Source organism: Eriocheir sinensis, chromosome 50, assembly GCF_024679095.1.
Source record: "Eriocheir sinensis breed Jianghai 21 chromosome 50, ASM2467909v1, whole genome shotgun sequence".
Taxonomy (NCBI): Eukaryota; Metazoa; Arthropoda; class Malacostraca; order Decapoda; family Varunidae; genus Eriocheir; species Eriocheir sinensis.
In genome coordinates, this window is record NC_066558.1 from 8,442,425 (window position 1) to 8,459,203 (window position 16,779).

The window sequence follows — 16,779 nt, forward strand, 5'->3', positions numbered from 1 at the left end:
CTCCTCCTGCGGGCGGAGGCCCGAGGGTGTGAATTCTTCTGCGTATCGTGGAGGGCTTCGATTGAGCTGTGAGTGGCTTGTAGTGCTCGTAGCAGTGCTGGCTTGAAGCGGGTGGGGCGGCTGTTGATTGTGGTCCTCGCTTTCGGCTGCGTAGGCCTGTTGGTGGCTCGAGGCTTAAGACGCCTGAAGAGAGCTTGTAGCTGGCGCCTGGTGAGTTGCCGCGGACGGCTGGCTTGTGACTCCTTCCTTCCTTCTACGCCTGTCCCCGGAGTTTGTTGGTGAGTTCTCGTGGTTTGGAGCTTGGAGGAGAACGAGGTAGCGAAGGCATAGGCGCAGTGGGGACCGCTGCCAACCAATTATGTAGCGGTGTACCGGGGGACGTTTAAAGGGCGTTGATTAAGACTTCAGCTTCCTTAAGGCGAATATATTCTTAGCCTATATGTACAAGGAGCGTCGGAGCGAGAGCGACTGCCATTGCGTGTCAGTCGGACTCTCGTGAAGGAGTGACGAGTTACAGGTTGGAAAATAATTGTTACAATTGGTCACGTATGTCAAGGTGACTTTCAAGCTTGATGAAATGCTTTGTATACAAACTGAGACGGTAAACACTGACGGACGACATTCCTATAAGGTGGCGTGATCTATCTGTCGTGGTTTTTTTCCATTGACAATTGTATGCCTAATTCGTGGTAATAATAATAATAATAATAATAATAATAATAATAATAATAATAATAATAATAATACATTGATATCCTACTATAACAACGTGGTTCGCTGCCATCAGGAGTCAGTTTAGTCATCAAAGCCTTCCCGACGCCATGTTTTACTACTCAACGTTATTCTTGCAGGTTTTGTGGCAAGAAAAGAAACTACTGCCTGGAGTTCTCCAGCACTCTATTTTCCTGAGATGGCAGACGGAAAGGAAGTGCAGAATGAGTGTGTATTGTGCGGGTATAGACGAGAGAAGACTTGGCAGGCTGGTGGAGTAACTGCAGTTACTGTTTTGAGTCCTGGCAGCCCCGCTCTCTCCTCTACACGATTGTTTACTAATTTGGCTAGTAATTGTTAGGAACCGTAAGGTTCTTTATGCTCCTGTATTTAGATAAATAATTTGGATAAATAATTACTATACAGTTATTTATATAAATTTTACCCCCTGGATCATTTAACGACGTAAATGAATCGGTGAGTCAGTATTCAAAGCTAACAGTACATAGCAACCTGTCGCTTGTCCTCTATTTCTGCCAATCGCTTGCCATATATTTATCGTCAATTCGACCAGCACAATACAAACTGAATAAAATAATGGAAAAGTCTGTTGGTCTGTTACTCAGCACTTCCTTATCGTCAGGCGTCTCTAGGAAATTAAATGATGGTGTACTCCAAGGCTAGAGTTACTTCTCTTGCCACAAGTACATCAAGAATTTCCTTTAAATAATCAAATATAAATAATAACATATCACATAAACGTATCCCTTAGATTCTTTCATTAGGGAAAATGAATTGAAATGCAGATATAATTTCAAAAAACTATTTTTTTTTACCCCTACGAAATTACGCTTCCACCATTCACCTTCTCAAGTCCAATAGATGGTGGCACCAGTGGCATTCAGGCTTTAACATTGGATCGCCCATGCTTAAACTATAGAATCTTTGGCCCGCCCACCCCTTACCGGCAGTCACTTCTTGGCCGTTGTTAGGTAAGCAGGGTGTGTTCCGTTTGATTGTCCTACCCCCTTTAAGGGGGGGTTGTAAAATCCCAAAATCCCATGTTAAATTCCTTATGTTCTAAGTGTAACTCCTTTATTTATGGTCCGATTTCTTTCATTTAAAAAGCATTTTAAGCAGGAAGGATAGGAGATTAACGCTTGCTAGCGTTTGGTTTTATACAATATTATAAAGTATTTTTTAAAGTTCGATGAAAATTTAAATAAATGACATACATTTCTCAAAAATCAAAATCAACTTCAAACAATAGATAGCAGACCCTATTCCTTACACATACTTTCATAGGCTACAGTAGGAGATATGTATATAACAAGAAGTGTAAAGGAGAAGATATTTTTTTTAAGTGCAAATCCATGGTTTTAAGAAATCAAGCGATGAAGTTGAACCAGTTAATGTATTTTACCTATTCCACCTAGGGACTTGAAATTCACAGGATATATACATGAGGGTATGAAGAAAAAAGCAGAAATGGTTTCCTTTACTTATTTTCATTGGTTGTGTACACAGGCTGCTTTGTTTACCCAAGGTCAGGTGTTTTGTACGGGGTCACAAATCCAGAGGAGGCTATGCTTTCGTGAATATTATCCGACAATTATAATATATATATTTTTTCACGGATAAATACGAGAAAATATTAGTGAGTGCTAAAAGATACCATTTTTTTAACTAGTGGTGCGAGAGGACAGACTAAGAAAAAAAATCATATAATTAAAGAGAGGTGAAAACACCGATTACAGCCCGTAGCGCCGCGGGAAACTCATTGCAGCACGTTGCAATGCATTGCATTGCATGTTGCATACCACTTTATTATTCTTTCATCATATTCATTCATATACCAAAAGAAAGAGAAAAAAATACAGAATTTTGTAAGTAAAAAAAAAAATTTGAGGCAGTCCCTCCCCTTTTTTTTAACAATGTTACGCCGCCCACCACAACACACCAACACCGGGCAGGCAGGCGGCGTGCTGAAAACCCAGAACAGCAAGGAGGGCGCCAGGCACCGACAGCGGCCCACAGAGCACCGAGGAGGGAACGCCATAGGCTGGGGCAAAAGGAAACACGTTCACCATTAATTCCTCGTTTAATGACTGGTTCCTCACACAGTACAGAAGTTCTCGGGGCACAGTACAGGTTATTCAGGCACACAGAAGCACAACAGACACGTGCAAGTGACGCACACGGCTCTTAGCAGGCACAAACACGAGCACACTGACTCCGCTCAGTCACGCGTCTTCCGTGACAGTTCCGTCCCTCCGCTGTCTCGCACGCAACTCCCTGCGGACCCTGCTCCCCAAGCCGTCTCTCTTCTCCGTGTCTCGGTTCCCCATACCCCTGCACAGGTCATCCCCGACTGTTGCACCACGTTACACATGCAAAGAGACACAAACAACACATACAACACAGACAAACACGCAAGCACACCTATTGGTATAACACTATCCCTCCCTCCCATTGAGCCAGACGACCCGGCTGCCCCAACATACACACATACAAAATAAACACAGGAAATATATAAAGAAAATTAGTCCTCAGGAACATCACAAATTCTTTGACTACTTGAACTCTAAAGTGGAACACATCTTGACCCACTTTCCCTCCGCTGAAATTTCCATCCTAGGATATTTCAATGTTCACCACCAGCTTTGGCTTTCATCCTCGTTCACTGACCAGCCTGGTGCACAAGCCTGCAACTTTGCTCTCCTCAATGATCTAGAGCAGTTGGTTCAACACCCTACTCGTATTCCCGACCGCCTTGGAGATACGCCCAATATTCTAGACCTCTTCCTAACTTCCTGAAGTCTGGTAGTTTTCCTTCTTGTTGGCGCAAGGCTAACATCACCCCCATCCCGAAGGGAGCCTCAGCTTCAACTTTTCCTGTACTGAGTACCGCCCAATTTCTATTACTCCTATCCTCTCTAAGATCTTTGAGAGGCTTTTGGCTAAACGGCTTTCCATATACTGTGATAAATTCAATCAGTTACCTGATTCTCAGTTCGGATTCCGTAAGGGTTTGGGAACATGAGACGCTCTCTTGACTCTGTCTCATGACCTGCAGTCTTCTTTGCTTATTTCATATGCTGATGACACAACTCAGTACTCCTCTGTTCACTCTGCTAGCAACAGAGGTGAAGTTGCTGCATCTCTGAATAGGGACTTGGCAATGATCACCGCTTGGTGTCAACTTTGGGGCATGAAGCTTAATGCTAATAAAACGCATTCCATTTAGTTTATCCTGTTCCTTGAATCCACCTCATCCTTGTTTGCCTATTTTTTGTGAACAGATTAAGGGTGTTTCTAGTATTCGTTTGTTGGGAGTCACTCTTCACTCTAAGTAAACTGACATTTGAGAAGCACATCCGTTCCATATCTTCCACTATTGCACAGAAGACAGGTATATTTCGTAAGTGCTTCAAAATATTTGCTTGTGACTCAAATGTAATCAAGTCTTTTTATGCATTCATTTTGCCCGACTTTGAGTACGTATGTATCGAGCGCTGCTATTGGTTGAATGAAAAAGGTCAACAGCACACTACGCCGTCTGTCGGCGGGAGTGTGAAACAGCGTTAAGGCAGGAAAATATAAACATGGCGGACTTAAGATTTTTTTGTGAATTGCAAGATACAGCATTCTTATTTCCTCCATATTGGATCCACTTAAGATCTTCGTATCTGTGAGGCGTTAGTGAATCCGGCCCCAGGGCGTTAAAAATGAAGCGACTACGTAAATGGTGGACCCACCCAATAAACAGCCTTATAGGCTCCTTCAAGGGGCATTCTACACATTATATTCTGACCTGAAAGTTGATGAAGAAAAGTACTAATAATAAGACTATTCAAATTAATACTTAAAAATGCATACCTGATTGAAAAATGACACCAGATGAGCAGCACCCAACCTCTTCCGCGCGGGGAAAATCCTCCCGCCTGAAGGGCCCCATAGACTTCAGAGTATTCTGAACCGCCTGGCGCCGCGCGGGTTGTCAGTGCACGCGGCCCATAAATCATTGCCGCGCATTGATTTATCGGCCGCGTGCACTGCCAACCCGCGCGGCGCCAGGCGGTTTAGAATACTAAAGAAGTGTATGGAGCCCTTCCCCGCGCGGCAATCGTGGTTAATCTGTGGCAGAGGTTAATTTTGCTCACAACTTCTTGAAATGTAGATGACATGCGTAATATAATAATAGTATTTTTATTTTCATCATTATTATAACAGGTTAATAATTAATTAATTTCAAATTCCCCCAGGGAGGACTCCCCTTCTGGCTGCCGACTTGAGAGGTGTAGTGATGACTCCTCGAACCTCTTTCTTATCAATTTCTGGAACATTCGCGGTCTTCGTTCTAATTTTCATTCTGTGGAACACCATATCTCTTCCTCTAAACCTCACCTTCTTTTCCTCACCGAAACACAGGTTTCTGAGGCTACAATCTGTACTCTGTTCCCTCCTACTACCTCTATCCTAAATTTCAATCCAAAGCTGGATGTTGCGTCTACGTGCGCAACGACATCTTTTGCTCTCGTGCCAACGACCTTGACTCTTCAGAATTTTCCACCATCTGGCTAAGACTTCATTGTCATTCTATTACTAAATACATCTGTGCTGTTTATCTCTCACCTAACTCTACTAACTATGTAAAATTCTTTGACTATTTGAACTCTAAAGTGGAGCACATCTCGACCCACTCTCCCTTCGCTGAAATCTCCATCTTGGGAGATTTCAATGTTCACCACCAGCTTTGGCTTTCATCCTCTTCCACTGACCAGTCTGGTGAACAAACCTTCAACATTGCTCTCCTCAACGATCTAGAGCAGTTGGTTCAGCACCCTACACATATTCCCGACCGTCTTGGAGACCGGCCCAACATACTAGACCTCTTCCTTACATAAAAACATAAGAACATAAGAACGTAATGAGTCTGTAAGAGGGCGGTCGGCCTATACAAGGCAGCTCCTGTACACTCAACCCCACCTTACCTCACCATCCATGGCTTTATCTAATGTCTTCTTGAATGTATCTACGGTATTGGCACCCTCAACATGGCTCCCAAGCCTGTTCCATTCGTCCACCACTCTATTGGTGAACCAATTCTTGCCTGTGTCTTTGTTAAAACTGAATTTGTCTAACTGAAAACCATTGCTACGCGTCCTACCTGGCTCTTTTACTATCAAAATCTTATTGACATCCCCTTTATTCAAGCCCTTCATCCATTTATAGACTTCGATCAAGTCTCCTCGCAACTGCTTCAGCCTGTCTTCATAAGGCAAGTTTCTCACCCCCTGAATTATCTTTGTCATCCTCCTCTGTAGAGATTCTAACATCTTGTTATCCATTCTAAAGTAGGGGGACCAGAACTGAACTGCATAATCGAGATGAGGTATAAATAGTGCTAAGTAAAGTTTGAGGATGACTTCAGCGCTCCTATTGCTTACGCTCCTTGAGATGAAACCAAGTACTCTGTTTGCCCGATTTTTAGCCTGAATGCATTGAGCCCCAAGACGGAGGTCAACCCTCACTAGGACTCCTAAGTCTCTCTCACGCCCAGACCTGCTTAGAGGAGTGCCATTTAAGGAGTAATTGTGTGAGGGGTTATTCCTACCTACACTCAGAATGCTACACTTCCCGACATTGAATTCCTTCTGCCACTTCCCCGCCCAATCATATAGTCTGTCAAGCTCATCCTGGAGAACGCTAGCGTCCCTGTCTGATTGGATTACTCTACCGATCTTGGTATCGTCTGCGAACTTGCTGACATCACTACTAATTCCTGTGTCCAAGTCATTGATGTAAATAATAAAAAGCAGAGGACCCAGCACCGACCCTTGTGGGACTCCACTCGTAACACTGCCCCATTCAGATTTTTTACCATTGATTTACACCTGCTTCCTACCACTCAGCCACGCCCTGATCCAGTTCAAAACTTTCCCATCTATGCCGTGAGTCTTTAATTTTAGTAATAGCCGGTGATGGGGAACTTTGTCGAACGCTTTACTGAAATCTAGTTACAATATGTCATAGTTTTCATCTCGGTCAACCGCCTCGATTACTTTAGTGAAGAAGGACAACAGATTAGTAAGGCAAGACCTACCCTTTGTGAATCCATGCTGTGAATCATGAATTAAATTATGTTTTTCTAGATGATCCCGAATGCTCCCGGATATAATTGACTCCAACATCTTTCCTACAACTGATATTAAGCTAACTGGGCGATAATATGAGGTGGCTGACTTGTCTCCCTTTTTGTAAATCGGCGTCACATTAGCTACTTTCCATTGATTGGGCACATACCCAGAATTTACCGACATCTTAAAGATATCGGTAAGTGGACCACTGAGGACCTCCTTGCACTCTTTCAGCAATCTTGGGAATACTTCGTCTGGGCCCGGCGATTTGTTTTTCTTTAACTTACTAATCTCATCCTGGACTACTTGCCTAGTGATGATCACACCCCTTAACTTCTCGTTCTCTCCGCCCTCATATACCTGAACTCTCTCCGGAATGTTTTTTAGATTTTCCTGCGTGAAAACTGAGAGGAAATAGTCATTCATCATTCGACTCATATCTCCTCCAATCTCAACGAGCTCGCCCGTGTTTGTTTTCAACGGTCCAATTCTGTCCCTTGTTTTCGTTCTGCACAATTTGAAGAAGCCCTTGGGATCGCTCTTGGCCTCGTTGGCTACCCTAATCTCAGAATTTATTTTTGCTAGGCGGGTGTTCTTCTTCACCGATCTGGCTAGCTCAACATACCTACCTCTGAGGTGGGTTTCTCCGTTCTTTATTTTCCTATAAATTCCTCTCTTCAAGCCAATCTCATGCTTGAGTCTGCGGGTCATCCATTTGGGGTCGTTATTTTCCTTCCTACGTGCTTGGTAAGGGATATGCCGTCTCTGACCCTCCGCATTTACTCTAACTAAATTATTGTAGGTCATTTCTACATGATTCCCCTGTCTTTCCGGTTCCAGCCCTGAGAGCTGTCCCTCATCCATTCCTAAGGTTCCCCAATTTACCTCCTCAAGGTGTCTTCTGAGCCCCTCATAATCAGCTCTTCTAAAGTCAGGCACCAACACAGGGTTGAGTTCATGGGTAACCGCCCAGTCTAATTTAAACCTAATTTCCTTGTGATCACTGCCACCTAATTCTCCCCCAACATCTAGCTCGCTGATCATATTCTCGTTGTTAGTTAGGACTAAGTCTAAAATGTTGTTACCTCTGGTGGGCTCCGTCAGTAATCCTTCTGCTTACTCTGTCAAACTGTTCTCTCCGTTGGGCTCCTCCGATCACAACCTTATTTTTGTATCCTGTCCTATCGCTCCTTTACATCCTCTGGACCCACCGAAGAGGCGATGCTTCTGGCATTTTGCTTCAGCTCGGTGGGACGACCTGAGGATGTACTTTTCCAATTTCTCGTGGAATGATTACTACTTCCAGGATAGAGACCCCTCTGTGTGTGCCACATACTTTCTCAACTCTCCATGCTAAAAAGCCTCGGCTGAATCACGCTTGTTCTCGTGCTGTCTTAAGATAAACAGGAAACTCATAAAAGGTACCAGAGCCTTCGAACACCCGCTAACCATGATCTTTACATTTCCGCCCGGAATCGTGCCAAATCTATTCTTCGACTTACCAAAAAATCCTTTATCCATAGCAAATGTCAACACTTTGCTTTCTCTAATTCTTCCAGAGACTTCTGGCATTTAGCCAAAAATATCTTCTCCAATTTCCCTTCTTCCTCTTTCCCGCCTCTTCTTAACTCAGACGGCAGCACTGCCGTCTCATGTACCTCTAAGGCTGAACTCTTCACTCAAACTTTCTGTAATAACTCCACTCTGGACGATTCTGGGCATATTCCTCCTACTTATCCCCTCTCTGACTCCTTTATGCCTGTTATTAAGATTCTTAAGAATTATGTTTTCTATGCCCTCTCTGGTCTCAACTCTCAGAAGGCTTATGAACCAGATGGAGTGCCTCCTATTGTCCTTAAAAACTGTGCTTCCGTACTGACACCCTGCCTGGTCAAACTCTTTCGCCTCTGCCTAGCAACATCTACCTTTCCTTCCTGCTGAAAGTACTCCTTCGTATAGCCTGTGCCTAAGAAGGGTGACCGTTCCAATCCCTCAAACTACCGCCCTATAGCTTTACTTTCCTGTCTATCTAAAGCTTTTGAATCAATCCTTAACCGGAAGATTCAAAAGCACCTTTCCACTTCCAACCTTCTATCTGATCGCCAGTACGGGTTCCGCAAGGGGCGTTCTACTGGCGATCTTCTTGCTCTCTTAACTGATTCTTGGTCATCCTCTCTTAGCCGTTTCGGTGAAACTTTCTCAGTTGCGCTAGACATATCGAAAGCCTTCGATAGAGTCTGGCACAAGTCTGTGCTTTCTAAACTGCCCTCTTTCGGATTCTATCCTTCTCTCTGTTCCTTTATCTCCAGTTTCCTTTCCGGCCGTTCTATCTCTGCTGTGTTAGACGGTCACTGTTCTTCCCCTAAACCTATCAACAGTGGTGTTCCACAGGGCTCTGTTCTATCACCCACTCTCTTCCTGTTATTCATCAATGATCTTCTTTCCATAACAAACTGTCCTATCCACTCATACGCTGATGACTCCATTCTGCATTATTCAACTTCTTTCAATAGAAGACTCTCTCAATAGGAATTACATGACTCCAGACTGGAGGCTGCAGAACGCTTAACCTCAGACCTTACTATCATTTCCGATTGGGGTAAAAGGAACCTTGTGTCCTTCAATGCCTCAAAAACCCAATTTCTCCACCTATCAACTCGACGCAATCTTCCAAACACCTATCCCCTATTCTTCGACAACTCTCAGCTGCCACCATCTTTAACACTAAACATCCTTGGTCTATCTTTAACTCAAAATCTTAACTGGAAACTTCACATCTACTCTCTCACTAAATCAGCTTCCTCGAGGTTGGGCGTTCTGTATCATCTCCGCCAGTTCTTCTCCCCCGTACAGTTGCTATCCATATATAGAGGCCTTGTCCGTCCTCGTATGGAGTATGCCTGTTACGTGTGGGGGGGCTCCACTCACACAGTTTTCTTGGACAGAGTGGAGTCTAAGGCGTTTCGTCTCATCAGCTCTCCTCCTCTTACTGATACTCTTCTACCTCTTAATTTCCGCCGCCATATTGCCTCTCTTTCTATTTTCTATCGTCATTTTCACGCTGACTGCTCTTCTGAACTTGCTAACTGTTTGCCTCCACCCTCCTCCAGCGGCCCCGCTGCACACGACTTTCTACTCATGCTCATCCCTATACTATCCAAAGTCCTTACGCACGAGTTAACTAGCATCTTCACTCTTTCATCCCTCACGCTGGTAAACTCTGGAACAATCTTCCTTCATCTGTATTTCCTCCTGCCTACGACTTGAACCCTGGGGGTATCAGGTCACCTCTCCTCCTGAAATTAACCCCTCTTTCGACCACCTCTTTTGATTCTTTACAGGAGCAGCGAGTAGCGGGCTTTTATTTATTATTGTTTTCTTTTTTGTGTGCCCTTGAGCTGTCTCCTTTGTTGTAAGAATTTTTTTTTACTGTAGTCGGTTCCACGAGAGCTGGCAGAGATTTTCCTTCAGGGCTGGACTAGCGGACTTGGCGTCATTGCTTGAGTGACGGTCTCCGCGCCGGTCATTGGCTGTTGTTTACTAGATCTAAGCTGCGGCAATATCATTTGCCATGACATAGCCTACTATCTCTCGCCCTCTGCTACCTTTTAAAATCAACATTATTTGTATGTAAATGTAGTTATTCTTTTAATCGCTCTTCTTTATGGCTATTTATTAGTTCATTATCCACACATATTAGAGACATATTTCAGGAATAATGACAGGACGGACGATGAAAGAAATGAGAAGGTTCTTGCCAAGGCCAATGTTTCTGTTACGACTATAGCATATATACATTATGACTACGCCAGGCCTAAAATATACCAAGAAATCTTACAATAAAAGAGTTAATTAGACTGAAACCTAGCACTTTGTCGTAGTAAAAAGTAGTAAAAAAGTCTAGCTTCAACAGTCGCTTCAGTCGCTGGACATTGTCCGTTTACGTGCAGTTCTGACTTAGTTTTGTTATGAATGTCGTTTCAGATTAATTTATAATAGGTCAAAAGGCACATACTTATCAATAAAGATATATTGCATTAGTTTTTATCGGTGCAATCTGTTACCTTACAACTCAAAAATGGTTTTGGTAGGAATACAAAGTCAATTTTATGCCCATCAGAACAAGTTAAGAATTGGCCAATGAGCGCGCAGTACCATCACCCATGCAATGATGCCAAGTCCGCGAGTCAGCCCCTGAAGGAAAATCTCCGCCAGCTCTCGTGGAACCGACTATAGTAAAATTATTAGTCATTATTATTATTATTATTACTATTATTATTGTTATTATTATTATTATTATTATTATTATTATTATTATTATTATTATTATTATTATTTTTATTGTTATTACTATTACTATTATCATTATTATTATTATTATTATTATTATTATTATTATTATTATTATTATTATTAGTGTGTGTGTGTGTGTGTGTGTGTGTGTGTGCGCGTGTGTGTCTGCAAAGAAATTCTGAAATTCCAGGAAGTCCAGAGAGAGAGAGAGAGAGAGAGAGAGAGAGAGAGAGAGAGAATTACATAACATTACATAGAAAATTAGACCACACAGACCCCATGATCCAGACTAGGTGGTCTGTCCTTAAACCTAAGTGAATCTACACTAATCAGATGGCTCCAAAACGTTGCCTTTCTACTTTAGTTAATATTAAGTTCAAGGAAGTGACGGTCAAACTGGTTTTTAAAGGAGTCAATCGTGTTACACTGGACAACTGACGGTGGGAGCTTATTCCATTCTCGCACTACAACGTTGAAGAAGAAAAATTTGGTGCAGTCTGAATTTACTTGTCTAAATTTGAGTTTTATGCCATTGTTCCTCGTTTGCAAAGTGTCATCGATCATAAACAATTTTGTTCTGTCTACATTCGTGAATCCATTAAGTATTTTAAAACATTCGATCAATTTTCCTCGGAGGCGACGTTTCTCAAGAGAGAACATGTTAAGGGTGGAAAACCTTTCTTCGTAGGATTTGTTGCGCAAGGAAGGGATCATTTTTGTTGCCCGACGCTGAACACCTAATTTAGCAATGTCCTTTGCATGGTGAGGAGACCAAAACTGTACCGCATATTCCAAGTGGGGTCTGACTGAACTATTGTAGAGCGGAAGTATTACATCTTTATTCTTGAATAAAAAGTTTCTTTTAATGAAGCCGAACATTCTGTTCGCTTTATTTGCTGCATCGATGCATTGATGTAAGAATTTGAGGTTTGACGCGATTTTGACACCCAGGTCCTTAACGCATTTAACGCTTGTGAGTTTAACGCCGCGCATTTCGTATTCAAACTTCTTATTTCTTGTTCCAACTTGAAGGACCTGGCACTTGTCTACGTTAAAGGGCATCTCCCATCTATCCGACCAAGCTGAAATTTTGTGCAAATCCTCTTGGAGGCTTTGCCTGTCTTCGTCAGTGAGAATCGAGTTACCAATCTTTGTGTCGTCTGCAAATTTACTAATGCGATTATTGAGTCCAACATCCAAGTTGTTGATGTAAATAATGAAGAGCACTGGGCCAAGAACCGAGCCCTGAGGGACGCCACTAGTGACCGGCGCCCACTCTGAGTTAAATCCGTCAATCACCACTCTTTGTTGTCTGTTGCTCAACCAATTCGCTATCCATTGGTTTACTTGACCGTCAATACCTATTTGCCTTAATTTATAAAGTAATTTATGATGTGGGACTTTATCAAACGCTTTCTGGAAATCAAGATAGACTACGTCCAATGATATGGTTACGTCATAAACTGAGAAGAGGTCGTTATAAAAGGTCAATAGGTTTGATTGGCAGGATCTTTAGTTACGGAAGCCATGTTGTGAATCCCCAATTAATGAGTGGCTTTCGAGGTAACTCACCATTTTGTCTCTAATTATGCTCTCAAGTAGCATACCTACAATTGAAGTTAGACTAATGGGTCGGTAGTTACCTGGTATTTTTTGTCTCCTTTTTTTAAAAATCGGTGTCACGTTAGCCTTTTTCCAATCCGAAGGGACGATGCCTTGTCGCAAGGACATATTGAATAAGGTTGTGAGGGAGGAGAGTATTTCGCTCTTGGTTTCTTTAAGCAGTATAGGATATACTTTATCGGGTCCGGGACTTTTATTTGTTTTAAGTGAATGGAGAGCTTTAAGGACTTCATCGGTTGTTATTTAAAAATTAGGCAATGCATGCTCGAGATTTACATTAGTACTGGTGTTGGTGGTAGTGGGAGGAAGACTGTTAGTATTAAACACCGAGGAAAAGTAATTGTTTAAGAGGTTTGCAATGTGTTGGATGTCAGTCACTAGTGCACCGTCGCTGTTTGTTAAAGGTCCAATTCCACTTCTGATCGCCTTTCTGTTGTTTATGTAACTGAAGAAAGATTTCGGATTATTTTTACAGTTGGCTGCAATATTTTCTTCATATCTACGCTTTGCCTGACATACTAATCTTTTTACTCGTCGTCTGGCATCATTATAAAGTCTAATGGTTTCGGGCGTGCTTTGTTCTTTCTTTAACCTGTAAGACAATTTTCTCTCCTTGACTGAGTGTTTAATTTCGCTATTAAACCAAGGTGGGCTTTTATTAGTGTTATTTCGCTTCTCGCACAAGGGGACGAATGTTTTCTGCTGAGTGAGTAAATGATTTTTAAAGCTTAGCCAGGCTTCCTCTACATTGCCGTCATCTGATAGTTGTATTTCTGTTAGTTTTTGTCGGATTTCTATGAAGTTAGCTCTTTTGAAATTGGGCACCTTTACTTTATTTTCAGTCACTGATGTTTGAGCTCTAATGTCGACGCGCACTAATTTATGATTCCAAGAACCGAGGTGTTCTCCTACCGTGACATTACTGACTAGGGCCCAGATTCACTAACGCCTCGCAGATACGACAATCTTAAGTGGATCCAATATGGCGGAAATAAGAATGTCGTATCTTGCGATTCCCAAAAGAATCTTAAGTCCGCCATGTTTAGATTTTCCTGCCTTAACGCTGTTTCACACTCCCGCCGACAGACGGCGTAGTATGATGTTGACATATTTCGTTCAACCAATGGCAGCGCTCGATACATACGTACTCTAGAGACAGTAGCCAATCACAGGAAGCTCAACACCAGTGCAGCATGTGGCCCGTGACAGAGGCAGACGATGTTGTCTGCCCCACCGGGAGTACGGAGATGAAGTGAGGAAGTTCAGGTAAGCCAATCACTTGTCATGTGGAGAGTCAGCTTGGTATATTGTTGCTAAAACGTGCTAGTGAGTGAAACATTTTTGTTAACCTGCATGAAGGTATCCTTAGGTAACATTATAAACGTGCCTTTCTGTCAGTTTTTAGCCATGACTTTGTCCTCCAAGTTGTCCATGATCAGTCTCATTACCCTGTTTTGACTTCCTCTGTAGGTAAAAGTGTAATATACTTGCATGCACCAAGTTATCTCACCATGGAGAGGGGAAGGGATGTGGGTGCACACACACTTCAGTACGTGGTGTCATTTCAGTATTTTCATAGAGGTGAGGCCATTTACTGAGCAGCAGAGCTTAGCAAACATATCAGTCATTAAGGTTTGCCACCAGGGCACTGCCCAGCAATTTTGTGGCTAGGATTAGGAGTGGAGCTCAGACATTGTCAGCTGCTCAGATATTGGGAAGTAGATAAAACGGCATACTTTCCAAAGAGCTCAATATGGCTTAAAACACTGTCGCACTACTATAAATGCAATAACAATAAGTAAAAAGCTCTTTCATAGTGCTTGAGATAAACTAACTTCCTATTAAAACATAGATACTTTACATTCTTATAATAGTGAATTTAAAGTATCTATGTTTTAATAGGAAGTTAGTTTATCTCAAGCACTATGAAAGAGCTTTTTACTTATTGTTATTGCATTTATAGTAGTGCGACAGTGTTTTAAGCCATAATACAGCGAGCTGCTCTTTGGAAAGTATTGTATTTCTTTGTTTTCTTCATTTCCACAGATTAAGTTTATTAACTATGTAAACTTTCTACTTCATTGCTTCTTAACCTTTAACTACTAGCCAGTCACTTTAACCTCTCTCTCTCTTTCTCTCTTATGATCCTGGTTATGATGACCAAGCAAATAATTTTCCTTTTATAGGAGACTGAGTGTAACCTGTAAATGTAGTGGGTGCTACAACACCTAGCAGCCCATATGTCCCAGCAGTGGTGCAGCGTCGGACCCTTAAACTTCCAGGCAGGAGACACAAGATAAAAGATTCTGAAGAAGCAAGACCAAGCATATATTACTGGATAGTTTGCAGAAATGTGTAGATTTCCTTGAATCGTCTCAACCAGAATGACTGCAATAGCTGGATCTTTACAGGACTTTGTTGAATATTGCAGGGCATGAAATTCTGTATTTCTTATGCATCACTAAAGGTCTCTTTTGATTTCTTCAAACATGTTTTGTATTTGCAATTTATTTAATTGTTTTCTGTTGGAAATAACATATAAAAAGATGTTTAATAGCAAGCTGTGAAGAATTGCTCCAAATAGTACACACCACGGTGCTATATGCTTTACATTTTATTAAGTGTATAATAAGCTCAGCCATATTGTCCTGCAGTTAATTTTTAGTCAGATAATTTCTCCCCTTTTTTTACAATTTAAGTTGTGATTGTGTTCATGTATACCAGCAGTTCTTTCTTTAATTATATTAGTAAAGAAGTTTTTATTATATATATGAAGTCAGATTAAGTGACTTTCAAAAGCAATATAATTAAGTCCATTTAGCCTGTGTCACTCTCAAAGTTATACGCCTCCGTGGTCTACTGGTTAGCGTGCCTGGCTTCTACTCCGCAGGCCCGGGTTCGAATCCCGGCCCAGGCAGTCTGCGTGCAGCTCACCCAGCTGTTCATCCTCCCTCTTGGGCTGGTCGATAAATGGATACCTGGGGAAATCTGGGGAAGGTAATCTGTGGTAACCCAGATATTACACTGGCCCTGTGTCCCAAGGTAATGGGGGCTCCCTTCCACCACAGTCTCAAGGGTCAATGTTACGGAGATGAGCACCGAGGCCATGCGCTGCTACTACGTATCCCCCCAACTTTACTACTCTTACTCTCAAAGTATATAATTGTGTGTTTGTGTGTATGTGAGTGTGTGTGTGTGTCACATCCTGGAAAGCCCAAGACTTCTCTCAAAACTCTGATGACTCGAGAAAGAGTCTGGCTTCCAGCTATATCTTGAGAGCCAGCAGTCATCGTGGAAATTTTCTAGGTATAGTGGAATGTGTTTTGACAGTGGGCAGTGCCATTGTCTTTGAAGAACTCTACCGAGTTCTTAACGAAACACACCCATACACCAATTTGCTCGATGATTTCCTTTATTTTATTGCCAGTACACTATTTAACACATTTAAATATTTAATAATGTATATATCAATGCCCACTTTTTCATTATGTTCTCAACTTGTGCCAGCAACATATGAGTCAGTACTTTAGTAAGGTTAGGTTACATAAATGAAAAAAGTGCATATTTGAGTTAAAAACAGAAACATTATTTTCTTGTCAATACCCAAAAATAACTTGAATTTCAAGGAGAAAGATTTTTTTTATAGTCTATGGACAAAGAACCTTTATTTTCTGGTTTTAATGTTGTGCTATAAGTAGAAAATGAAGTAATTATATATTTTTCACTTAACATGAAATAAATATCAATATATATAAATATTTTGCCTCAACCTAAAATCATAAAATACTTTTTTCAATTATAGTAGCTATTAAACTATGAGTGGGAATAAAACTGGGTGATGAATCAAACCTTGACAGGTGTTGCTAGGTTGCTAATTTACCAGCAATAGGTTACCATGTGATGGAGATGAGCACCGAGGCCACACACAGCTATGCGTATGCCCCCAACTTCACCCTACCCTTACTAGACACATCATCTATAACACCCAGTAAAACTAGCATACTAAATAGTA

The 16,779-nt window shown here is 41.9% G+C and overlaps 1 protein-coding gene and 1 long non-coding RNA gene across 2 annotated transcripts in view; both read left to right on the forward strand.

The window, feature by feature from the left end:
* Positions 1 to 1,266, forward strand: part of LOC126982374 (von Willebrand factor A domain-containing protein 5A-like) — a 77,647-nt gene extending 76,381 nt beyond the window's left edge. The window contains exon 21 of the mRNA XM_050834387.1: positions 852 to 1,266. The gene's annotated coding sequence lies outside the window, so the exon portion shown is untranslated. The remainder of the gene's footprint in view (positions 1 to 851) is intronic.
* Positions 1,267 to 13,695: 12,429 nt separating this feature from the next.
* LOC126982376 (uncharacterized) lies at positions 13,696 to 16,523 on the forward strand. Its single transcript, XR_007735154.1, has 2 exons — positions 13,696 to 14,033; positions 14,954 to 16,523. It is a non-coding gene; the product is annotated as an uncharacterized LOC126982376 (long non-coding RNA).
* Positions 16,524 to 16,779: the final 256 nt, after the last annotated feature.